Raw genomic sequence first — 27,011 nt, 5'->3', positions numbered from 1 at the left:
ATTTATTTAAATTGGTAGCAAAAGAGAAATCAAGAAAGGTATACACAGGAGGAATAAATCAGGCAATGCATAGTAACCATTGGAAATGAGACAGCTCAGCCATGAGAGTCCCAGATCTCATCCAAGGGGAAGCTCCCCACGGTCTCTAGTGTAGCTAGCTGGGGACAGGAACGTGATAGAGGCTGCCTTCTCCTCTCATGTCTTCCCAGAGTCTTTTCCTTCAACAGCCGAAATGAGGTTGGCCTCTTCCATCTTCCTTCTGAAAGGTAGAAGCCAGCAGCACCTGAACCAACTCAAAGCTTCAAGAGTTCTGATGAAGACTCAAGAAGGCTGGAGTTCTCCCACCGCAGGGCAGGGCATTCATCTCCACCCAAAAGGAGATAGTCCATACCAATGGGCTTTGGGATTGAGGTTACATACAGATTAGGAAATGGAGACCCAGAGTGGTTAAATGCCCAGCCACAATCGTTCAGCTGGTGCACAGCAGAGGCAGGTTTTCTGCCTCCCCTCCAAAGCGAGGGTGCTTTTCATTACACCACACTGTCCTTAGAGCTTTGCAAAGTAGTCTATAACTCTAACTTTGCTTCCTGGCAAAGGGCTGAGCTTCAATTCAAGTCGATAACAATTTGATAAAATTAACATTTATTAAGCTCAGCCTATGTGCCAGGCATGGTGCTGGGGATATTCTGTTCCCAAGCAGCTTATGCCCTAAGAGAGGAGGAACAGACATGTACTCCCCTAATTATAATACAAGGAGGAAGCGGGGAAAGGGAAGGCCTGGAGTGAAGTACTGTGAGAAATGTGAGAAGGGAAGATAGGAAGTAAACTTAGATTAAGAGTATCTAATTGGTTCATTTAATTGAGTCAAAAATTTAGTCAAACTGATTGTTTGACCTCAAGTAGCGAAGCCACCTAGTTAGCTGACTGCTGATCCCACCCATGAATCCCAAATGGTTGTTTTGGTGTTATGTTGGCACGGCCTGTGATTGTTTACTTGGCAGCACATTAGACTAATTCCTTAGGCTAGCTTTTCCAAAATGCCCTCATGCCTCTTTGCTCATTTGATCCGTCTCAGGGAGCTAGGCCAGGAATTTTTATCTTCCTTCCTTTTCACAGAAGGCAGGAACAGAGGGCTCAACTAGTTAGGGACCCAGGCAAGAGTAGGACCCAGATCTCCTGACTTACACTCCAGTCCTCTTCCTAACACGTGCTATCTCATTAGCCCATCTCCTCCACACACATCTACTTACTACAGAGAAGTTGTATAGACTAAGCTTAAAAAAACCCAACTTACTGTAAATATTTCCAAGTACATGTAAAAGAGAAGGGAGTGAGCATGCTGGCTGTATTCTATAAATACAGGCTCTGTGGATTGTAGTACATTTTAATGAGGAGGTTTGTGTAGACAGAAGGCTTGCAGGAGAACGCTGTATATAGTGGGAAGATTTATTTAAAATATTTTAACAGGAACATGGATCGTGTCATAGACTGGAAGACTCACATTAAAAAAGAAAGCAAGCTCCCTTCCCTGCCCACCTCCACTCTCTCCCTCAATTCCCCCTCCCCACTTCCAGCAGGAGCTCGGGAGCCTGTGGAGAAAGTGTTTATTTGGAGAAGTCAGGGACTTTGTGGCGGTGGGCTGGGGAGAATTTAATAACCCACTCCTGGAAGAGTTGGCCCACATTTCTCGACTATTCCCAGGCTAGACATCTCATTTGCTCATAGTTGGCAACTCTTAGAAAGACTTATATCATTTTCTTTTTCCCCAAAAAGGTGGGGTGGTGAAGCCAGGAATGAGACTCAAGTGGGAGCCCGAATGGTGCATGTAGAAGATCTGTGTCTGCCTCACAAGGAATAGATGCAATGGAAATGGTCGTCTCACCCCTCCTCCAATACCCCTCCCCCAATCGAAAGCTTCTGACAGGGAATTCCTGCCTGCATTGAATTCTGTTGTATTATCTACATTTCCCATAGGCTTTACACAGTATTTAGTATTCACAAATCAATTATGTATTTACATATGCTACTGACTCTGAGAAGGATTGGACTTATTTTACAAAGGTTGAATGAATCAGATAAACAAACAAATAAATATATGTAAGTACATTTATTTATGCCTCTCTTTAAGATTACAGGTTAAAGAGAAGACTGCAATCTTTGATCTGCCTTTAAAGAGACAGTACTTTTCAGAGAGTTCCCTCAGTTGATGAAATCACAGGACAAGTCTGAAGGGTGGGCAGGATGCCTGTATTTTCATAGTGTTAGCCTGGCCCTCAATGCTACAGCAGAGTGTCATTACAGGCATTTTCTCTATTTGGTTTGTGTCATTGCGGATAGTAAATATTCCGTAAGTGGATCAGATGGGTCAGGGGTAGGGAAAGGGATGGCAATAAGAAGACAGTGGGTGCTGGGTGGTATAGTGGATAGGCTCCCCGACTTAAGAGTCAAGAAAAACTGAGCTCAAATCCCACCTCAGACATTTATTGCATGATCCGGGGCAGGTCATTTAATCTCTGTGTCCAAATTTCCTCATCTGTAAAATGGAGGTAATAATAATACCTTCCTCATAGGATTGCTGTGGAGATCAATAAAATAATATCTATAAGGCACTCTGCAAACCTTAAAGAACTATTTAAATGCTAGCAATTATTACTGTTGTTGCTGCCAAATCCTAGATTATCCATTTACAAAGTGAGGGAGAATTGGAAGGCTGGTTTGTTTTTATCTATAGATATGTATGTGTATCCCAGATTACAGGGAAGCGAGGTGTACGGTGGATAGAGCACAGGGCCTGGTGTCAGGAAGTTCCTCTTCTGGAGTCCAAATTTGGCCTCAGACACTTACTAGCTGTGTGATCCTGAGCAAGTCACTTAATGGTACTTGTCTTAGTTTCTCATCTGTAAAATGAGCTGGAGAAGGAAATGGCAACTACTCCAGTATCTTTGTCAAGAAAACCCCAAATGGGGTCACCGAGAGTTGGACACGACTGAAATAACAAAAAGAAACAGGCGTGCACTTCGATGGTGAGCTCACTATTCACCTGACCCGAGACACTTCCTGCCCCCACCAACTGAAGGGCTAGGAAAGGTAGGAAATAAATCAACAGAAAGAATGAAGAAGAAAGACCCATCTGCTCCCAGGCTTCAGTTCTCTGGAAAACAATCTCTAAGTGCTTAGCCTCAGGTCTATGGAAATTTCCAAAGGGCAAAAACTCTTCCAAAAGGAACCTTTGCCTTTACTCTAGAGAGATTCCTATCCACGAGTAAAAGAATTTTGCTTCTAGTTATCTGTGCTTACCAGGGAGAGAGGGCTGTTCATTGACCAGAAGGGAAGTCGTCCAAAGGCAGCTCAGCTTAGGAATGTCAAAGACTGAAGGGCAAAGACGGACCAAATGCACTGAATGGGCATTCTCTTAGCCTGATCTAGAAGAACCAGAAATGAGTTTGTCCTAGAATTAATTTTGTGATAATCCAAGAAGTCTTAATGTTGAGGGATTTAAAACCAGTTTCCACGGAAACTGGTCATACCTGTTCTTGTTCCTCTGTTTCTGCTTTAAATATGGAGAGGGAAAAGAAGTTCTAATTAATAATGAATACTCTATTGAATCAGTTATTGACTGTCTTTTCCTTTCCTGCATTTAAGTTGCAATGGCAGCATGGTAGAAGACAAAGAATGCTGGGTTTGAAGTCAGAAGACCTGGATTCAAATCTCAGCTCTGCTACTTAACTGCGTGGCCTTAGTTCACAATTTTCTCACTTGTAGAGAAAAAGGGTTGGAATTAGTGACTTCCAAGGTTCTTGCATCTCCACTTACATGGTATATACATACATGCATACCACATATATATGTATATGTACACACATAGTTATTTGCATGTTGTCTCCCCCGTTAGAATGTGAGCTCCTTGAGAGAGCAGGGACTATGTTTTTGCCTTTCTTTTTATCCCCAACACTCAGCACGGTGTCTGGCAACAAGTAACTGCTAAATAAATATTTATTGATTGACTGTTAGTTTTCTGAAATGACAATTAGTCACTGCATCTTTCAGAGTTCTGAAGTCTTTCAATTGTTTACCTTTACCTTTACTTTACCTTCCTTTTCACCTTTACCTTCCTGTTGTCATCATGTAAATTATCTTGGTTCTTATTTTGTTTTGTATCAGTTGATACAGTTGTTCGCAAGTTTCTTTGAATTTCACATATTTGTTATGTTACAATGCAATAATAACAATATTCTATTACATTTACATACCCCAATGTGTACAATCAATGTACATTTACTTTCTGCCCAGTTCTTTGCTACTACAAAAATTGCTGGTATAAATACTGGTGTACGTATAGATTTTGTCCTTCCAACAGTTGCCTTTCAAACAATATGCCTCCTATACTAAAATTTTCACAAAACTGTTAAAATCCCACCTGCTGTTTGTGTTGAATAGACAGGCAGTTCTGCAGAGAACTGTAAGTAGTCAGTATGTTTGATGCACAGTTATATCCCAAATATGTCTCTGAACAGCAGAATTCCCTAGATGAAAGTTTTTCTAGATTTTTGTCCATAAAGTCCCTTTTGCCAAAGCCTCCACAGGACCTCTGCAGAGTTTCCTCTTTTACTGTTTTGTTACAGCATCTTTATATAGATAAGCTTTAAACACACATGCACACACACACACACACACACACACACACACACACACACACACACACACCCCACCCAAAAACCAAAAGCAGGCATTTTGCCAGCTTCCTCAAACATAATTTTGCAAATGGACAGCAAGAAAAATATAGTAAATCACTTCCATATGGCTCTAGGAGATGGAAAAAATGGTTTAATTAACAATACTCCTTTTCCAATAAAATAACCTCCAAATCTGCCAGAGGGGCCCTAACTTCTTGACTGCTTCTATTTTTTTCTCTGTTTAATTTTTCATTGTTTTGATGCTAAAATAAGGCTCCTGGAATCTCAGTTGCTGAGATTTTTTTTTAACACCAGCCTCCTCCAAGATTATCACCTGTTCCCGTTTATCAGTTCAATCAAACCCAAGAGCTACTCTTCTTCTGAGTTTAGAACCAGCTGCTTTAACATATGTTTCATAAATTTAGGAGATAGCTTGTGTAGTCTCATCAGCACATATAAACAGTGGCATGTCATCTGCATAAGCAACTCTCAGCTTAAACCTCCCTTCTACACCTGTCTAAATAGCAAACACACTTAGTTTACCACATAGGGCTTCACCAACGGACTTTCGCATTAACCCATTGAGGGCTGCCTACATACCCCTGCCATCACGGTTTCAGTATCTGAATCTTGTTGTTCCTACCAGACTGAATTTTCACCTTGATAAATTAACAGAAATATGCGATGAGCTTGGGAAACTTGAAACATGTCTTGCTCCCACCAAATGTTTTTTCTCTTTACCTAAATTGAACTTAAACCCACTTGCCTTCCATTTTTTGCCCTCTTCACAGTTTTCTCAGAGTACAGCTGAACCATCACCCACCTCAGAGCTTTAATACCTGGGATGAACAAAAACATCTTTTCTGTAAACTTGGCTAATCTTAGATTAATCGCTACTCATCATTTTGTAATTAGTGTTCACTTAAGAACAATATTTAATCTATCCTTGCAAAAAGACAATTACTAATCCTACATTCATAGCTTAATTTCTTCTGCAACTCCTAATTGTTGCCTAAAATTGTGTGATAGGGTGGAAAGAGTATAGAACTGGAACCAGAAACCTGGGTTCAAATTCTAGCTTTGCCTTGGATAAGTCATTTAAACTCTTTGAGCTGTACTTTCCTAATCTGTATAAAAGAAAGGGGATGAATTAGGTGATCTCTAAGTCCCATACCCACTCTAAAGTCTATGATCCTAAAAAACCATACTCACTGTTTTGTTGTTGTTGTTGGCTTTTTTTGTTTTGTTTTGTTTGTTTTTTGTGAGGCAATCAGGGTTAAGTGACTTGCCTAGGGTCACACAGCTAGTAAATGTCAGGTGTCTGAGGCCAGATTTCAACTTAAATCCTCCTGGCTTCAGGGCCAGTGATCTATCCACTGCGCCACCTAGCTGCCCCCAAACTCACTAGTTTAAAAAAAAAATTGGAATTTAGTCACTAGAAACTAGAGTCCACTGCCAAAAGAAAGTATACTATGCTGGATGGACCAAGGGATTGATTGATTGATAACATTTATGGTTGTCTCATGATCTTATCTTCAATTCCAATGGCCTCAAAGTATACAGAATACCTTGGCTTCATGCTTCTCCTGATTTATTTATTTTCAATTTCTTCTCCTACTTTCTTATTCCTTTCCTATACCAGTTTTTCTTTGTTTGACCTTAGGAACTTTCAGAAGAACAACTACTTCTGGCCACCTGTCTTACATAGGCCCTGTTTGTCATAAATGTGTCAATTTCCAAATAAGGGAAGAGACTAGAGTCTAAAAACTGTAGGTCTGTGTACTTGACTTTGGTGCCTAGCACAATTCAGGATCACATTTATTATTAAAGGAATGGTTTGTTGTTGTAGTGGTCGTTTGTCATTCATTTTCAAAGAGGACCAGTGACATCATGAGTCATGTCTTGACTTGAGTATGAATTGGAGCTAAGTAAGGTAGAGCTATGAAAGTCATCAGACTCACTCTCTCTTCTAGAGTCATGGAAGTCTTGTGGAAAGACGAGATTCAGGTTGACTGGAGATGGACCACGGGCAGGAAAGGTAAGCTGCGCTAGAGAGCAGAGAGATTTGAATGCTAGTCTCAAAATTTTGTACTTATTAGGCAATAAATTAAAGGAATGGTTTGTGAGCTTTAGAAAGAGAATCAATGATCATTAAGGGCCAAAAGTATTCAAGAACTGGTCATGTTATAGTAACCTTGTTTTCTTTTTTGACAAGGTTATAAGACCAGTAGGTTAAGGAAATATTGTAGACATAGTACTTGAATTACAGCAAAGATTTAACAATAATAATAGCTGACATCTGTGTAGTGTTTTAAGATTTGTAAAGTATTATGCGTACCTTTGCTCATTTGGTGCTTAGAATACCCCTGTGAAGTAGACACTACAGGTAATACTATTACTAATGCTTATACTAATTAATTACTAATTAATAACTAATACTAATACTAATGCTTATATTACAGCTGAAGGAGGTAAGACTTGCCCATGGCCACATAATGAGTAAAAATTGAAGACAGGATTTGAGCTTAACTCTCTGCTATGTCTGAGTCTGTCATTTTACTAAACCATGTTTCTTCTTATGCTGTCTTTGAGGAAAAGATGGAGAGATGTGAGCTAAATGCTGGTAAGTCTGGTAGATTTGGAATTGTTTATGACTTTACTCAAAGAATAGTCAGGATTGATGGAAGGCTAGAGGATGGCATGTTATTTACATGCCCCATTGCTCCCACCCTTATTTCCATCCCCCTCAACATCCCCAGCCCCCAGTATCACATTCTAAATCGATCAACCCCTTCCGCTGTGTTCTCTGGAATACTTGCTCCATAGGTAATAAACTGTTTCATCTTCAATGTTTTCCTTTCCCTCTCCTTTCATCTTCTGGTACTTACTAAGACCTGGCTTCTTCTCGATGACACAGTCTCACTGTCCACCCTTTCTAGCACTGATTGCATATTCATTCATTCCCTCCACTCATTGGTGGAGATGAAAAAGTATGAATACTCCTTCTTCTTCATTGCCTCTTGTAGGTTCTCCCTTCACCACCATCACCCAGTAACCTCTCCTTCTTTGAAGATTCTTTCAATCCATATCTACTACCCAATTGAAATTCTGCTAGCTGGTGTCTGCCAGCCTCCAGGACATTCCCCTTCTTTTATCGATGAATTCAGTGACTGGCTCACAGTCTTTCTCTCCTCCCTAATTTCTGCCCTTGTATTAGGAGACTTCAACATACATATTGATACTATTTCAAACATTCTAACCTAATGGTTCCTCAGCTTAGTCACTGCACATGATCTACCCCTCCACTTCACTTCAGCCACATGCAGAGATTGTCATACCTTTGATCTTGCCATCACCCACAAATGTACAATTTCCATGTTCATGAACTCTGAAATTTCCTTAACTAATTATATTGTTTCCATTCCACCTTTCTCTCTGCCTTACAACTTCAAATCCTTCAATATGACTGCTATTCCCTTTACCCCCTTAGTTCTTTCACAGACCATCAGCCCTCCCCTGTCTATTCTCTTTCCTTCTCCATCCTGACTCCTTGGTAAACTAGTTCACTTTACACTTTCCTCCTCTCTTGAGACTCTTGTCTCTTTATCCTGTCATTGATCTTGCCCTGACAAGCCTCAATCCTGGATGACTCCTACCATCCTCTGTTTTTACTACTGCTCAGGAGTTGTTAAATGAAACTGGAGAGAACCATGGAAACTGTACTGACTGGATCCACTACAAATTTATGCTACATAACTGGAATTACAGCCAGGCAGTATTTTTATATCTTCCTAATTGATTGTCTATCCCACTCACAACAGTGGCTTTTCCAAACCTTTTTAATCTGTCCTAAAACTTCTCACTGCTTCCTCTCTTCCTACCCTCTCATCCAAGAACTTTGCCTCATATTTTACTCAAAAAATTTAGGCCATTTGGTGAGAGTTCCCTCATTTCCTTTTTTCCTCCTCTTATCACCCACATGCTTTTTTCCACTTTCTAGTGCTTCAGCCCTGTCTTTCATGAAGAAGTGATACTTCTCCTTGCCAAGGCAAGACCCTCTACATCCACAAATAATCCCATTGTATCATCTTCTCAACAGATTGCTGTGCTCCTCATCATCCCCACTCTCTCACCTACTTTCAATATCTCCCTCTCTAACATGCCCATGTGCAACTCCATCCTTTAAAATCTCTCATTTGATCCATCTATTTCTGCTAGCTATCATCCCACATCTCTTCTTCCTTTTGTAGCTAAAATCCTGTCAACAATAGATGCCTATTACTTCCTTTCCTCTCACTTTCTTCTATAGTATGGCTCCCTGACCTCATCATCCCTCCAAAACTTCTCTCTCCAAAGTTACCAGATGATCTTAATTGCCAAGTTGCCTTTTCTCAGTTTTTATCTTTCTGGATGTCTTTGCAGCCTTTGACACTGTCAACCACCCTCTTCTCCTTGATACTATCTTCTCCCTAAGTTTTTGTGACATGACTCTCTCTAGTGTTCCTCTTATCTATCTGACTGCTCCTGCTCATTCTCATTTGCTAAATAATTTACCTAGGTCATGACTGCTAACTGTGGATGTCCCACAGGGCTCTGTTCTGAGCCCTCTTCTTTTATCCCTCTATATTATTTTACTTGAGAAGCTTATCAATGCCTATGAATTCAATTATCATCTCTATGCTGATGATTCTCAAAGCTACTTATCCCAGTCCTCACCTCTTTCCCAGCTTCTAGACTTGCATTTCCAATTGCCTGTTAAACATCTCAAACTGCATGTCCCATCGACACCTTAAGCTCAACATATCCTAAACTGAACTCATTATCTTTATCCCAAACCCTTTCCTATTCCTCATTTCCCTATTACCATAAGGAGTACCATCATCCTGTCAGATACCCAGACTCCCAAACTAGGCATCATTCTTGACTTGACAAATTCCTACCTCTTCCATATCCAATCTGTTGCTAAGAGTTTGTCAATTTTGCCTTTGTGACAGCTTTACATATACTCCCTTCTCTTCTCTGACTCTTTCCCCACCTTGGTGCAGGCACTCATCTCCTTGTATTTGTACTATATTTTTTATAAAAAATTTTATTAATTTATTTTGATTTACCAACACTCACTTCCATATGCTTTTGAGTTGAAAATTTTTCTCCCCCTTCCTCCCCCCTACCCTCCCCAAGACGGCACACAATCTGTTATAGGCTTTACATTTACATACCCATTAAACATATTTTCACATTAGTGAAGTTGTAAGTAAAAATTGAAACCAGTAGGAGGAACCATCAGAAAGATGAAACAAAACTCAACAGAAGGTAAAAATAAGTGATAGCGATTCGACTTCCATAGTTCTTTCTTTGGATGTGGACAGCATTTTCCATCCTGACACCTCTGGAGATGTCTTAGATCCTTGTAATGCTGAGAAGGGTTCAGTTTAACAATATTAGTCATTGCATAACATGGCTGTTATTGTGTACAAAGTCCTCTTGGTTCTGCTCACTTCACTCAGCATCAGACCATACAAGTCTTTCCAGGTTTTTCTGAAGTCAGACTGTTCATCATTTCTTGTAGCACAATAGTATTCCATTATATTCATATACCACAACTTGCTCAGCCATTCCCCAATTGATGGGCATCCTCTCAATTTCCAATTCTTTGCCACCACAAAAAGAGCTGCTATGAATATTTTTGTACATGTGGGTCCTTTTCCCATTTGTTTGATCTCTTTGGGATATAGCCCTAGAAGTGCTATTGCTGGGTCAAAGGGTATGCACATTTTTGTAGCCTTTGGGCATAGTTCCAAATTGTTCTCCAAAATGGTTGGATCATTTCACAACTCCACCAACAATGTATTAGTGTTCCAATTTTCCCACATCTTCTCCAACATTTATCATTTTCCTGTTTTGTCATGTTGGCCAATCTGATAGGTGTGATGTGGTACCTCAGAGATGTTTTGATTTGTATTTCTCTAATCAATAACGATTTAGAGCATTTTTTCATATGATTATAGATGGCTTTAATTTGCTCATCTGAGAACTGTCTGTCCCATATCCTTTGACCATTTATCAATTGGGGAATGGCTTATGTTGTTATAAATTTGTCTTAATTCTCTATATATTTTAGAAATGAGGGGACAGCTAGGTGGCATAGTGGATAGAGCACTGGCCCTGAAGTCAGGAGGACCTGAGTTCAAATCCAGCCTCAGACCAAACACTTGACACTTACTAGCTGTGTGACCCTGGGCAAGTCACTTAACCCCAATTGCCTTAAAAAAGAAAAAGAAAAAAAAGAAACGAGGCCTTTATCAGAGAGACTGGTTGTAAAAATTCTTTCCCAATTTTCTACCTTCCTTTTAATCTTAGTTGCATTGGCTTTGTTTGTGCAAAAACTTTTCAATTTAATGTAATCAAAATTATCCATTTTGCTTTTCATAATATTCTCTATCCCCTGTTTGGTCATGAATTCTTCTGTTCTTCATAGATCTGATAGGTAAACTATTCTTTGTTCTCCCAGTTTACTTGTGGTATCAGCCTTTATATCTAAGTCCTGAACCCATTTTGACTTTATTTTGGTATATGGTGTGAGATTTGGGTCTATGCCTAGTTTCTGCCATACTCTTTTCCAGTTTTCCCAGCAGCTTTTTTCAAAGAGTGGGTACTTATCCCAGAAGCTAGGGTCTTTGGGTTTATCAAATAATAGATTACTATAGTCATTGACTACTGTGTCTTGCATATTTAACCTATTCCACTGATCCACCTCCCTATTTCTTAGCCAGTACCAAGCAGTTTTGATGATTGCTGCTGTATTTGTACTATTGCAATAGCCTGCTGATGAGTCTACTTGCCACGAGTCTCTCCCTCAGAATATCCTCCATTCTGTTGTCAAAGTAATCTTTTTTTAAACTTTATTAATTTATTTTGATTTATCAACAATCACTTCCATAAGCTTTTGAGTTTTAAATTTTCCTTTCCCTTCCCTTCCCACCTCCCTCCCCAAGAAAGCATGCAATCTGATATAGGCTATACATATACATTCCTATTAAACATATTTTCACATTAGTGATGTTGTAAGTAACAATTAGAACCAATAGGAGGAACCACCAGAAAGAGGAAACAAAACACAACAGAAGGAAAAAATAGCAATAGTATGCTTCAATCTGCATTCAAACTCCGTAGTTCTTTCTCAAAGTGATCTTCTTAAAGCACAAGTCTGACCATGTTTCTCTCTTACTCAATAAACTCCAGTGACTCAGGATCAAAGTGGAATGCGCTGCCTTGGAAGGTTGTGGGTTCCTCTTTAGTGGTCTTCAAGCAAAGGCTAGACTCTTACATGTTAAGGATGTTTTGGAAAGAATTCTTGATAAGTGTTGTTTAGGCTAGGTGACCTTTGAAATTCTGAGACTGTGTCCTTTAAAAGACCTAAAATATGATTGTACCATAGAGATGCATTTATTTCTACCAAAGATACAAAAAAAGTTTACACAAATAGTAGTATTTTTTAAAATTATATGCACGCTATTGTAGGTAGTCTTTTTCAGAAAATGGTATTGATAGTATCTTCCTCTGGATCAGTTTCCCCTCACCCCTTATTTAAAAGCTGTTAGCCTATTTCTTTTCTTCTATTTCCTTGGGCTATGTGCTTCACATAAATTCATTATTTCCTTCCTTTGAGACATCCATTTCCCCATTCTGAACTCAGAATAATGGGATCATCTTGTTTTTCTTCTTTATTTGTAGAGCTTAATATAGTGTTTTGTAAAAAGTGGATGCTTTTATAAATAAATAAATAATATGTTGTTGACTGACAATAAATGTTGACTGATGACTGAGTACTCATAATTTTGATCTGGAGAACAGATAATGAAACCTACTTCCTTCTTCTCAGTAAGATGATAGGGTACTATGGGTATAGAATGTGGCATACTTTTAGAGATGACCACTGCATCAATTATTTATGCTTAACTGTTTTTTTAATTACAAGGGAGGATTCAATATTGGGGTAGAGAGGGGTGTTATATGTATGTACAAGGCTGTAGTCAGATATAAAAACAAAAGGCACCAGCAAATAAATAAATGTTAGCCTACTTTCTCTTTCAAATTGATTCAGCTTGGTTTATGTTCATGATTATGATAATTGTAATAATGTTTAGGATCTTTTCTTTCCTTTAACCTTATTCCAACACCACCCTACTTGCATTTTCTTTCTTCTCACCCAAAATAGAAACTCCTTCCCCAAGATTTCCATTATCTTCTTAAAATGTTTTATCGATGCAGTTTGTTTTACATGGCTGTAACTTCTCAATACTTGGCCTCTTCCCATATATCTCTTCCTTACAGCAAAGAAATACAGTTAAGCAAAACAAACCAACATATTGACGATGTCTGAGAATGTTTTACTCTATCCTCAGTCTACCATCTCTTTGCTCAGATGAGGGAAATATACCTCACCATCCCTGTTTTTGGAATCCAGACTAATCAATGCATTGATCTAAAGTCTTATGGCTTTTACGATTGTTTTTCTTGATTCTACTGTTCTGATTATATGTATACGCACACACACACACACACACACACACACACACACACACACACACACACACACACACATATATATGGAGAGAGGGAGACTGTATGTTTTCTTGATATTGCTTAATTGCATTATATTGGTACTTTTTATCAATTCAACCAAATTTTCCCAAATTTTTGGGAATTCATCATATCCAGCAGTACATTGAGCTCCATAGAGACAATGCTGGGGCAAGAAAGAGCCGGATGGGCACTGGACTACTCTGTGCAGTGATGAGGGAAAAGTAATCAAAAATGGGCAAAGGTGGTCCTTTGTGTAAACTTGCTGAGAGGAACACAAGAAGAAGCACCCAGATGCTTCTGTGAACTCAGAATTTTCTAAAAAATGCTCAGAAAGGTGGAAGACAATGTCTGCTAAAGAGAAAGGAAAATTTGAGGACATGGCAAAAGCTGATAAGGTTTGTTATGAAAGAGAAATGTAAACCTACATAACACCTATAGGAGAAACAAAAAAGTTTAAGGATCCCAATGCACCAAAGAGGCCTCCTTTGACATTTTTCTTATTCTTTTCTGATTATCGTCCAAAAATCAAAGGGGAGCATCCTGGTCTTTCTGTTGGAGATGTGGCAAAAAAATTGGGAGAAATGTGGAATAATACTGCTGCAGATGACAAGCAGCTAAACTGAAGGAAAAATATGAAAAGGTTATTGCTGCGTACCAGACTAAAGGAAAACCTGATGTTGGTGAAAAAGGAGGAATTGTCAAGGCTGAGAAGAGCAAGAAAAAGGAGGAGGAATTCCTCATATTCCTTATTTCTTGCACCACAATAAAAAACACATCACATTCATATGACACAATTTATTCAGTCATTTCCTAACTAAAAGACAAGCACTTTGTTTCCAGTCTTTTTCTTCCACTTTGCCTTTTTTTTTCTTCTACCAAAAAATGCTGTGATGAAAATTCTGGCAGCCCTTCTACTGTTCTTGATCTTCTTGGAGTATATGTGAACTGGTGGGAATTCTGGGTCAAAGGATATGAACAATTTCATCACTTTTCTGGTGCAAAAATTGTTTTCTAGAAAATGTAGTTTATTGATTTATTCATATAACTTTCAGCTTCAATATTGGTTTTTTCTATTTTTAACATTGTCTTTTTAACAGGTAGAAAATGAAACTTCAGAGTTGTTTCAGCTTCCATTTCTCTTATTACTGGTGATCTAGTACATGTTTTTCTTATGGTTGTTGATCATATTCATTTCTACTTTCGAAAACTCTATACTTGTATCCTCAAACCACTTATCTACTGGGGAATAGCTCTTAGCTTTATATATTCAGGGGGTTCTGGAGCCAGCTCATCCTGGCTCATGATATTAAATTTTTAGTGGAAGCATTAACACCTCAGAAATTGGCAAATACTAACTACAGAACATGACTTGATTTTTTGTTTTGTTGATTGTGATGGAGAAGTGATGGGAAAAATGTTAATAATGAAGATTAAACTTAAAAGTGTGTCGTGCATATATTTTTAAAAGAGTAGTTGTATATGTGTGTAAACATATGAATGTATGAAATTTTGTTGCATAACTTAGACTTTTATCAAAGATATGTAATATAAAAGTATTTTCACAATCAAAACTTTCTCTTATTTTAGTAAGATTTTGTGTACATGTGCATAAAAAAATCCCTTTTTTATTTTCTATGATTTTATTTTTGTAACCTTCTCTGTCCCTTGTTTGGTTATGAATTTTCCTCGCAATCTTAGATCTCAAAGGTGCCTACCTATGCTTCATGCATCCAGCTGTTCCCCAGGCCATTTTATCATCCAGCCTGCTGTGTATGCCTAGATCACCTAACATGGAGATGCCCATGTTTTAGTATTTCCATTTTTATTTTCTTTTGACCAGCTTCAAGTGGCCATGTGGATAGCCTCTATTTTTCACCACAGCTGCCCAGCTATTGAAAAAGTCAGTGTAATGAATTTTGGTGGGGCCAATTCCTTCCCTCCCCCAGCTATACCACCACCCCAATGGGACAAAAACCCATTCAGAGAAGCCTGTGACCTGTTCGTTGCTTTGGTGGTGACACTCAACTACCAAGTGCTAGATGGAATCTACAGTGAACAGTGTTTCTCTGTGTTCCCCTCCCCCTGCCCCAAGTGTCAGAAAAGTTGAAGAATTTTTGCTTGAGGAGCCATTATGAATGATTTCTCTGTGTTTCACTACATTTCTGAGGGGAGTTAGTTTTTTAAAAAATGTTTCAGTTCTGGGGGAGTTGCCTTTATGCTGACTTTCCAAGTATCAAAATAATCATCTTAGTAGTACGGAAAACCGAAGCAGCTAATGGCAGGATTAAGGTAGCAATTATTTTTCTAAATACCCTTTCACATTTCTAGATCTAAGAATCAGGACTCTGAGCATCTTTAAACAAAGTTCTTTTTCCATTTACGTTTTTTCCACTTAATAGTATTTTATTTTTTCCAATTACATGTAAAGATAGTTGTCAACATTCACTTTTATAAGATTTTGAGTTCTAATTTTTTTCTCCCTTCCTCCCCTTCCCTCTCCCCAAGACTGCAAGCAATCTGGTATAGGCTATACATGTACAATCATTTCCACATTAGTCATGTTGTAAAGAAGAATCTGAACAAAAGGGAAAAACCACAAGAAAGAAAAATCAAAAACAACAAAAAAGAGAAAATAGTGTGCTTCGATCTGCATTTGGACTCCATGGTTTTTTCTCAGGAGGTGGATAGCATTTTCCATCATGAGCCTTTTGGAATTCCATTTATATTTTTTTTAAGGGCCCAACAAACTTGCCCCCTAAACACATAAGCGCAACAATTCCCTTACTTAGTATGTTGGCCATATTTCAAGTGTTGAGGCTTGAATGAGAATATTTAGAGGATCCTCCACATACCTCTTTCTGTCTTGCTGTAGGCACAGTCCCCTCTGGGCTTATTCGAGGCACCATTAATGTCAAAATTCACAACAATAACATAGAGATGGTATACATTTCATATACTCATAGAATGTGAGAACTGGCAGAGACCTTGAAGAACATGTAATCCAATTCCTTCTATGTCCAGAAGAGGAAACTGAGGCTGAGAGGGGTTACTTACTAGGAAATAAGTAAGGTACTGGCAGAATGAGGACTAGAATATCTTTCCTTTATATATATGGTTGTTGTTCAGTCGTTTTCAGATATGTCCTACTCTTTGTGACCACATTTGGAGTTTTCTTGGCAAAGATATAGGAGTAGTTTGCCATTTCCTTCTCCAGTTCATTTTACAGATGAGAAAACTGAGGCAAATAGGGTTAAGTGACTTGCACAGGGTCATACAGCTAGTAAGAGTCTGAGGCCAGACTTGAACTCAGGAAGATGAGTCTTCCTGACTCCAGGCCAGGCACTCCATCCACTGTGCCACCTAACTGCCCTTTATCCTATACCCCTTCCTAATTCTATGTTTAATTGAGAAAAAAAGGGTAATAGTGGAGGAAAGGAAGCTATTTCAGGACAAAAAAACCCCACAATAGAAATGTCATAATTATGCAGATAATATTGCTAAAATTCAAACTCAGACCGATAATCGACATTATCTGTCTAATCTTACCACACAATTACCTACAGAGGTCTGCTGATACAGATTTAATCTATGACCTAGATAATTTTCTAAAATGAAGATTAAATTTAGGATGATAGGCACACCAAATCTTAATAGATATGGCATCCCAAGGCAATATGGAACAAACATTAGGTACTCGAAAATATTTGTTGATCTGATTTACTCCCTGTTGATTTTATTTGCATGACCTCAGTCACAAAAATCTTTTTGAGCCTCTGTCTTCTCAACTGTTAAATTAGGGTATTGTACTCAATGAACCCTAATATTCTTTCAACACTCAAAATCCCATTATTCGAAAGTGGAAACGACTTTCTCTGATAGTAGCCTGTACTATTTTTGTCATTACATAGCATTTAATTTATTATGCACAAGAATAAACGATAATCCTTTTCTTAAGAGGAATTCAACAAGCACAAGGAAACACAATTTTTCTTTTTAAAGGCTAAGATTCCTTATCCTTTTTCTTTTTCCTATGGGAAATAGGATTTCATTTCAATTCACAGAGTCTTTTTTTAATGTTGTATCGCATTTTTATTTATTTTTGTTAAACATTTCCCAGTTGCATTTTAATCTGCATTTGCATTTTACTTTAATTCTGCCACTCTGGAGATTTACAGTCTCAAATTTGACACCTGTCTTATATGGAGCCTTTTACATCACTTACTTCTCCTAAGCAGTCATGATGAAGACTTTGCTATGGCCTGCTTATAACTAAGCAGATTTCCAATGACTTTGGGGTCACAGAATCCCAGAGGTAGTAGGGACCTCATGGGACATCTGATCCAGCTCATCCCTGAGCAAGGATTGTGTCTACAACATCACCAGTGAGAAGTCCTGCAATTTCTGCTGGATGACGGAAAGGGAGGGGGAACCCCAAATTTCCTAAGGCAACTCATTCCACTTTGGAAATAGCCCTCATTGAGGGGAAGTTGTTTTCTTCCAATATAATGAAATCAAAATTAATCTAGAAACAACTTTCACCTTTTGCTTCTGGTTCTTCCCTTTGAGGTCAATCAGAACAAATCAAATCCTTCGAAGTATAGTGCAACCTTTTGGCTGTTTGAAAGCAACTAGCATATTTCCATAAGTCTTCTCTTCTTTGGACGAACAGCCCCAGTGACTTCAACTGATCCCCAGAGACTGATGATCTGAACGTTCCTCACCATCCTGGATGCCTTTCTTTTACAAGCTCATCTGTGCTTTCTATTAAACATATCAGTTTTCCATTGATTCTAGCAGCTTATTGGCCCGTCCTTCATAATCTGTCTTGATCACAGTCACACCCATGCCAGAAAAGTGTAAAATTGTGATAGTCACATTCTCAAATGTGATTCACAGAAATGCTATTAACACTCCCTCCTCCTGAATTGAATTTCTGGCGTAGCACAGACTCTGCCGCTACTCTCTTAAAACCCTATTTTCTTTGGAAGTGGTGGTCCCAGAGGGCGGCTTCTACTTTTCCACTCAGTGTTCTAGAGGCTAACTGAGAGCTGGGGAGGGTCATTTCTCTTGCTCATTAACCCCAACTGGCGTGCTCCCTTCATGTTTGTCAATGATGTAAATTGACCAATTAGACTCAGCTAACTTCTAACTACCTAATAGGGTGGTGTGGTAAGATCAGTTGGTATAAAACATCCTTTTTCCCCTTCTTCTTCCCCAATTGTGGGATACAATCATATATATGCATATGTATGTTTGTTTGTATGTAGGTATGCATACATATGTAACACAAATATGTATATACATATAGGCACACACATCACATATATGTGTATACACATATCTATGTGTGTATGCACACAATGCATATGTGTGCATATGCATACATATGTATATGTGTATCCATGTGTGTAGTATAGGAAGAATGTTTAGGACTGAAACTTAGAGCACATGTGGCAAATTTAGAGCTTACAAAGTTCCTGGACATCCTTGGTTAGTAGTCTTTTCCTTGGTGAAGTGCTCCTAAAATTCCCTTCGAGGTGGGGACACACATTCCCGGGCCTGGAGGAGCTCACATTCTAGAGAGACCTAAAGCTAACTTTTCTTCAATGTATCTAGTTTGTTCTTGGCTCGCAGTGCAGTTACTGTTACCAGATGTTTCAGAGACAAGGTTGGGACAAGTCTTCTGGAACTTTTAGAGCTCACAAGGTTTTGCTTTGTTCAAGGGGAGAGGCCTTTCTTTTCTCTCCCCCCTTTTCCCAAGTGACTCCCTCTCAGGGTCTTGGCTGAAATGATTTCCCCATCACTAGGCTGGCTGGGTACTTGAATGCTCAGGTTACAGACCGGGGCAACATCATTTAGAGTCATTTGTTGTTTATTGTTGTTTAGCCATTTTTCAGTCCCGTCCAACTCCTCTTGGGATTTTCTTGGCAAAGATACTGGAATGGTTTGCCATTTCCTTCTCTAACTTATTTCACAAGTGAGGAAACTGAGGCAAATAGGGTTAAATGACAACTAGTCCAAGGCCAGGTTTGAGTTTAGGAAGATGAATCTTCCTGATTCCAGGTCTAACATTCTATCCATTGCGCCACCTAGCCGCCCCTTAGAAGCATCGTACTCCTTCCCAATTGGATTAACTTGGCTGTTTCACTTAGTTCGATGTGCTATATTGTTCAATTTGATCAGTAGAGGTTCATACCTGACAAAGATATCAGGACTAGAGCCTTTTGTTAGTAACTTTATGTGGGTTTTGGATGACTGAATGATTAAATGAGCTGCACCCATCCATTGGACTGAATTTTTCATTGAAATACATTTTCTTGGTAAAATATTGGTTAGAGTTAAGGTTGTGGAGAAAAAAAAGAGAAGAAACATAAGAAAAGAGAGTAAGATAGAAAAGAAAGGAGATCAGAGAGAAGAAAGAGGAAGAAGAAAAGGAGAGGGGAGAAGAGAGGAGGGATAGAAGGTGAAGAGAGAGAGAATAGCAGAAGCGAGGAGAAAAGAGAGAAAGGAGAAAGAGGAAGAGAGATAGGAGCCAGGAGAGGAGAGGAAAAGAGACAGGTTTGTTTTTAGAGCTGGCTTAGCCAGCCAAGAGAACTGTTGCAGTGGACCTGCCGCATCCATGGCTGAGCCGGCTTCCAATCCCCTTTTACTTCCTTGTATAATTTTGCTGCTGTTGTTGCATCCCTCTGGGACAGGATAGGGGCAGTCGTTGTGTGGGAGAGAGGGAATAAAGGTGGAAGGGGAAGTGAGGGGGGCAGAGTACAGGTAACGGACTGACGAAGGGTAAGTACAAAGAAATAGAAATGGAATGTAAGGTATGTAGGGGAAGAGTGAGGGCTATTGTGAGGATGGATGTGGACTAGTATGGATGGCTCTGACTGCTGGCCTTCCCGTCTAGGTAGAAACATTTGCCACTTCCAACACTGCTTCTGCTTTCCATGAGCTGGGAGATACACATAAACTCTTCACCAGCATTTTAAAGAGACTGTATTTTGGTGAGAAATTCAATTCAGAAAAAAAAAAAAAGATTGCAGGTTTGTAGCAAAATAAAGAACAGCGATCACCCACGTTCCCAAGCCCTGATTATGTGGTACAGCTGTGGCTATCACCACTCCCTCCCAGAGCCACTCCTCTCAAAACCCAGCTTGGCTTGGGGGTGGGGGTGAGGGGTGGGGAGGAGAGCTGAGGTTGAGGCTGATGCTGAGAGAAACACTTTCTATTCTTTGGGGTTTTTTTCCCCACCTCATTCCCTTCCCTAGCTGGAAGTTCTCAGATGGATACTGATTGGCTAAAGGCCTTCTGCAACTTTGATATTTGGGATTCTTTTTTTCTTCTCCTTGGGTTTGAATGTGCACTCGGGAATGGGGGAGTGGGAGGTGGGAAGGAAATAGATTTTTTTTTAAAATTAGCCTCTCATCAATCCCAGCGTTGTATAGTCTGGGTGTAGGGAGGGAAAATGCATTCACATAGAGGGATTACCTAAAATAGCCACTTGGCAAATGCTGGAATTCCACCCACCCCAATTTAAACAAAGCCCACCTCTCAGTTTGTATGACTATTGCATGACATAAGTCTTAACAAAACTTATTTTCTTTGCACTTTCAGAATTTAAACTCAAAGATTTGAGGAAATTTTCCTTTTTTTTTTTTAACCTCAAGAATTGCAGCTCACAGAATCGTAACTCACTATGTTGTGTTGCTGCAGCAGCTCTGACTGCGTAGGGATGAATTCCACTTGGGATAAAATGTATGTGTGTGTGGATGTGGCAGTGGGGGGTGGGGTGGGGTGGAGAGGAGGAGGGGCGGGAGCTCACAGCTGAAATCGGACTAATCTGGTTCTGGTTTTAGTTTAACAGAGTCCTTTGACATTTGATTCTGTTACTTCTTTAGAATAATGTCCCTTATAATTTCCTCCCTTCTCTCTCCGTCATTTCTGTCCATCACTGGGTAAAGCAGAATTATTCCTAATGAATTTTTGATTTGTTCTTTGGAGGGCCAGCATTTGACGAGCACACAAAAACCCTATTCATCCATGTCGCTAACTTCCACTAAAAGATCTTTGTTGCACTACTTTCTACAGGCTCTGCAATATAAACATTTAAGAAAAAAATGCATTGTGCCTCTGGCTCCAAGAATCTGGCACTACACATTTTCCTATGGTTTGTTTAAACAAGAAGTATATTCACAGGGAGGACCGATTTTTCATGGTGATGATGGCTGTGACCTACCATACAGGTCACATATTTGAGTTCTGGTAATTGAAAGTAACATTAATGAGCTTGTCAGTTAAACTCTTTAATAAGGCGAACACTAGTGGGAGATCTAGTTCACTTTGCCAGGCTTTTTGTCCCTTTGTTTCTATAGGGAGGGTCCCAGCTTTTCTAGATATCACACAAGTAAACATCTGAAGGCAGCATCAGAAAAAGGGGGAGAGGTGGTTTGAAGTGGATTAAGCATTGGGCCTGAAGTCAAGGAGAGCTGTGTTCAAATCCAGCCTCAGACATTTACTAACTGTGTGACTCCGGGCAAGTCACTTATCACAGTCTGTCTCAGTTAATAATAGCACCTAAATCCCAAGGTACTTGTGAGAATAAAATGAGATAACATTTGTAAAATTCTTTGCAATCCTTCAAGCACTATGTGAATGTTGTTGTTATTTAGTTGTTTTCAGTTGTGTCCAACTCTTCAAGGCCCCATTTGAGGTTTTCTTGTCAGGGATACTGGAATGGTTTGCCATTTCCTTTTCCAGCTCATTTTACAGATGACTAAACTGAGATAAATAGGGTTAAGTGACTTGCCCATGGTCACACAGCTATATGTGTCTTAGGCCAGGTTTAAACTCAGGAAGGGGAGTCTTCCTGACTTCAGGCCCTGTACACTATCCACTATGCCACCTAACTGCCCATGTGAATGTTAGCTATTATTATTATGGAGACAAAAATAATTTGTTTGAGGAATTCCGATAACATTTCTATGAAAACAGTTGCATATAACTGTGCAATTTGCAACCTAGGGAAGTTACCGGCTTTTGTTGTTTTAGACTTTCCTTTCTCCTCTAGAGAAGATTACAAGATCCTTTAGAGATGGTAGTCCATTCATCTTGTATGCCCTAAAGTGTCTAGCCCATTACTGTGCACATAGTAGGTGATCTGGAAATAGCTGTTCAGTTGAAATCTTCTCATGGTCGCCATTAAACAGAAAATAATTTGATCTTTACAGGACAATTGCTAGGCAAAATTGTGAAAGAGGTCAAGTTTGTCTTTGGTGGCCTTTGATGTGGCCCACCTGGTTCGGGTGACCTTTCCTCCCTTTATCTCCACTCCCAAATTCCCCCACCTGACTCCAATCATTGAATACTTGTAAAGACCTTAGCCTCTACAAAGTCTCATCAGAAGGTTGGCCCCAAGCAATGAATCATTTTGGTCACAATGGCTGACAAAGACTGCCTACTAAGGTATGGAGGTGTTAATCTGTATTTCTGGAAAGAGTGCCCACACACATGAAACCACAAAGAATTTAACATATCAAAGAATTCTGTTCAAAGCATTGTGCTAGGTGCTGGGAAAAAGATGAAGATTAGACTAGAGGTAGTCCCTGTCTCTTAGTATGGGGCTATTATGTAGCAATCAGCCAACATTTATTAAGTGTGTACTATATTCCAGGCACTGTGCTAGACACTGATCATACAAAAATAAAAATGATATAGTCCCTGCCCTCAAGAAACTTGCAATATATTCATATATAAGTAAAATAAATATGGGGGAGAGGGGTCAGGAAGAACTTCGTGTAGAATGGAATGATCGAATTTTGAAAGAAACTAAAGATTCTAAAAAGGAAAGGTGATGAGGCATTCCAGGCATTGGGAATAGCCAGTGTAAAGACACAGAGATGGGAAATGAAGTATCATATGTGATAATGTTATCTATAACATTAGTCCCATGTGTTCTACCCAAGAACTCTGGGCCTGGAGCCCTTTGTCACTTTTTTCTAAGTGTTTCTAGGCAATCAAGTGTGCTAATTATTGTCCTATCATTGCCACATTTTCTATTCATAGATCATATTCTAAGAGCCCTAAATCCAATAGGAAAGTATTTAATTAATGAGGAAGAAATAATCAGACAAAAGAACCATTCTTTTCTTTTTTCCCCTCTTCACAAATGAATATAATCTCCTAGACCCTAAGATGGTGATTGGGGGAAAAAACTCTTTTGGGAATGAGTAAACTATCTCTCTTGCTTGTGGATAGATTAGGTAAGGAAAAACTCAATTGCCTCTTTCTCCCTTGCCCCTCAATCTCCTCTCAACATGCTCTTTGAGGCCAGAATGGAAATCTACTCCAGTTCCTTGCAACTAGATTTATCTGGGTTCCATTTCTGGGCTTCCAGATCTGTACCCAAGTAGTTAGTCTGCTTGGCTCCTGACCTTTACAGGCATAGGCTGTAGCATTAGCATATTCTGCTCAATAAACGTTATTCTATCAGTTTAGATCTCTAACCATGGCATCTCAGGAATACTACAGGACTCCCCAGATGACGTAGTCTCCTCTGTGTACACTTACTTGCTTCCATTTTCTTTTCCAAGTTGATGTCTCTTGGGGCAGTTTTTGCACGTAGACTCAAATCTGATGGGATTCTGACTCCTGAAACTTCCTCCAAAGAATGCTAGTCTTACCTCTCCATTTTGGGTACTTAAAGTTATGCTCCAAGAAGGGCAAAAGCAATGCTGGTTCATATAGCATCTTCCTTTCAGTACACAAATTTGAAGTCCCTATAAATTATATTAGGCATATAGGTACATCCTTAGACACACATCATAAACAACCATTAATTCATATACACCATAATCATAGGCAATAATCTCAGATACATAAGAAACATGTGGGTTCATGATACATAACATTTACATTATGATTGAATCCAGTAGACCAGGCTCATAAATCATGTGTAGAAACATAATATATCACCCAGCAAAGTTTTCTACTATAGTGCAAATACGTAAGCGAAGAACACATGTAACCAGAAGGTGCCCTCTAGTGGAGTATATGTAATGTATACATGTAATGTACTTTATATGTAACCTCCATATGTGGTGCTATGTATTGTATATTTCATTCAATTCAATTCAACAAGCATTTATTAAGCACTTAGTATGTGCTTGGAACCATGACAAACACTGAAGATACAAAAATAAAAATGAAGCCATCACTGCCCTCAAGAAGCTTACAATAGAATAGACTCTGTATTTGGTCTTCTTTATGTAAACCTGGGAAGTAATGTTACTCAATCAACTAGCATTTCTTCGGCACCTATTATATGCCAGACACTATTCTAAGTGATGTTACTTGTTTACATATGACCTATATATTTGGTTTACTGTATGAAACCTTGATATGTAATGCTATGTTTATGATAATCATGCATAATCTGGGGCTGGCAGAGTGGTTTGGTGATATGTGGCAGGCAGACAGAATTTGGTGAATCAGTGGGCATAACGGGGTAGTCAGTGGAGTAGAGGCAAGGGAGAGATCAGGTAAGAGCAGGAGGCATATGTGGCTGTGTCATCTCCAGTGACTGGGCCTGGGTCTCTTTTCTTTCTTTTACTACTACAGTTTGTGGGTATATGGGTTAGTCGGGGTTTGTACCCCTTGTTATTTCAGTGACTACACACAGATTGCCCCCAGTATTAGCAAACAAGTCAGGATGAGAACTGTGGGGCACATTTGTTTTTGGGGGGGGTTTGGGTTTTTTTTTTTTTTTTTCGGCTAGGCAATGGGGTTAAGTGACTTGCCCAGGGTCACAAAGCTAGTAAATGTTATGTGTCTGGGGCCACATTTGAACTCAGGTCCTCCTGACTTCAGGGCTAGTGCTCTATCCACTGATCCACCTAGCTGCCACCTGTGGGCACATTTGTAACACCTGAGTATACTTCTTGTTCTAGAGAAATGTGCCCAGTGTTGGCTACTTGGCACATTACCAAACACTTGTATCTTTAATGCCTTTATACTTCTCCTGTCTTATGACTTTGAATGTGTTTAAACCTGTAGTACGAATATTTGTATGTGTCCCCTACCGACTTATCACCCCTAGAAGACTGTAGACACATCGAGGATAAGATCTGTGTTGCTTTCCATCATTATACCCCCAACATTTAGCACAATGTATTGCATATAAAAGAATTCTACCTAGACTAACTGGATAGAGCTCCCTTGGCCTAGCGCCCACTCTACCTAGGTGAATATCTTGTCTGATCCCTCTAAAAAGAGGTTGTTCTACACCAAAATTGCCTCATGTTAAATTGGAATTTGCCTATCTAGGCCCTCTTGACCCAAGCTCCTTGACCAAGCTCATTTACAGTTCTATAATCCCAGATTCCCTCTTAGCCAATCACAGAGCTTGTTGTCACCAGGCATTCAGTAATTAACCCGTATTCTTATGTGATTGCTTTGTTGGTGTTCAGTTGATTGAATCATGTCTGACTCTTTGTGACCCCATTTGGAATTTTCTTGGCAAAGATATTGGAGTAGTTTGCCATTTCCTTCTCCAGCTCATTTTATAGATGAGGAAACTGAGGTAAACAGGATTAAATGACTTACCCAGGGTCACACAACTAGTAAGTGTCTGAGGCTGGATTTGAACTCAGTTCTTCCTGACTCCAGGCCTGGATCTCTATCAACTGCATCACCCAACTGTTCATATGATTACTTAGCCAACTAAAAAGCTCACTTTCCTCTCCCCAAAGGAGGGAGAACTTAGATTTTCCCATCACCCCCAGACTAGAATAATTCAACCTGATATCCTTGTTACCTCCAAAGTTCATAAACTTTCATTCCAGAGGACTGAGTCAGAGGATCTTCTCTGAAGTTATACCACATAGGCATTGCCTAGTCAGCCTAGGACCTTGTTAATATTCAATCTGTTGAACACTATTCTAAAGTAATTAATTTGCTTTCTTGGAATTTCCATGGATATTTCTTACTTTTGGAAATCATGAGCTAAAAGAGGCCTTAGACATCACCTCATAGGGGCAGCTAGGTGGAGCAGAGGATAGAGTACTGGCCCTGCAATCAGAAGGACCTGAGTTCAAATCTGGCCTCAGACACATAACACTGACTAGCTGTGTGACTGAGCAAGTCACGTAATCCCAGTTGCCTCACTGAAAAAAAAAAAAGAAAGAATGAAAAAGAAATAACCTAGTAGTAATCATGTGATATGGATCTGGCAAATGAAAAGACCTATCAGCTTTCTCACTTTATCCAACCTCTCTGCTTGGATGCTAGGGAGATGGCTCAGAGGAGAACCAGGATGAGGTGTAAGGGAAATGCCTCATGTGAACTATGGAGCCTGTGTAGACGCTCTGTAACTCTCACATTGTGGGGAGGAGCCTTTTTTTCACTGGCTGTATAGACAGAATGTCTGAGTCTGCTTTAGCTACTTCTTCTTTGATTCATTTGTATCTGGGAGATGTAAGTGACTCTTCCTCTCCCTCAGAGACCATGTGCAAAGGGGAAAGGCCTCAGGCCTTTTCACCTCTTCTGAGTTCATTCATCTTCCCTCCTTCCCTCCCTCCCCCCAAACTCCAATTAGCCAGACTTTGGCTTTTCTATTTGTCCTTTTCCATTGCAAGTAGAGGGCCATGAAGGCATGTTGTGAGTTCAAGAGGTCTGAAGGGTACCCTGGAATCAGGTTTTGCAGCCAGCATGGCATTGATACCCTGGGGAGCAAAGAGTAAAGATTCATGTGTAATCTCTGGGACC

General features: G+C 39.5%; 1 pseudogene; it reads left to right on the top strand.

The window, feature by feature from the left end:
- Window positions 1-6,650: 6,650 nt before the first annotated feature.
- LOC110219031 (high mobility group protein B1-like) overlaps window positions 6,651-27,011 on the top strand; it is a 37,858-nt pseudogene continuing 17,497 nt past the window's right edge.

The sequence above is a fragment of the Phascolarctos cinereus genome, unplaced genomic scaffold (assembly GCF_003287225.1).
Source record: "Phascolarctos cinereus isolate Bilbo 61053 unplaced genomic scaffold, phaCin_HiC Scaffold_4;HRSCAF=312, whole genome shotgun sequence".
In the NCBI taxonomy this organism is placed as follows: domain Eukaryota; kingdom Metazoa; phylum Chordata; class Mammalia; order Diprotodontia; family Phascolarctidae; genus Phascolarctos; species Phascolarctos cinereus.
Note: the sequence above shows the minus strand (reverse complement) of the source record. Positions and strands in the feature narration are given on the sequence as shown.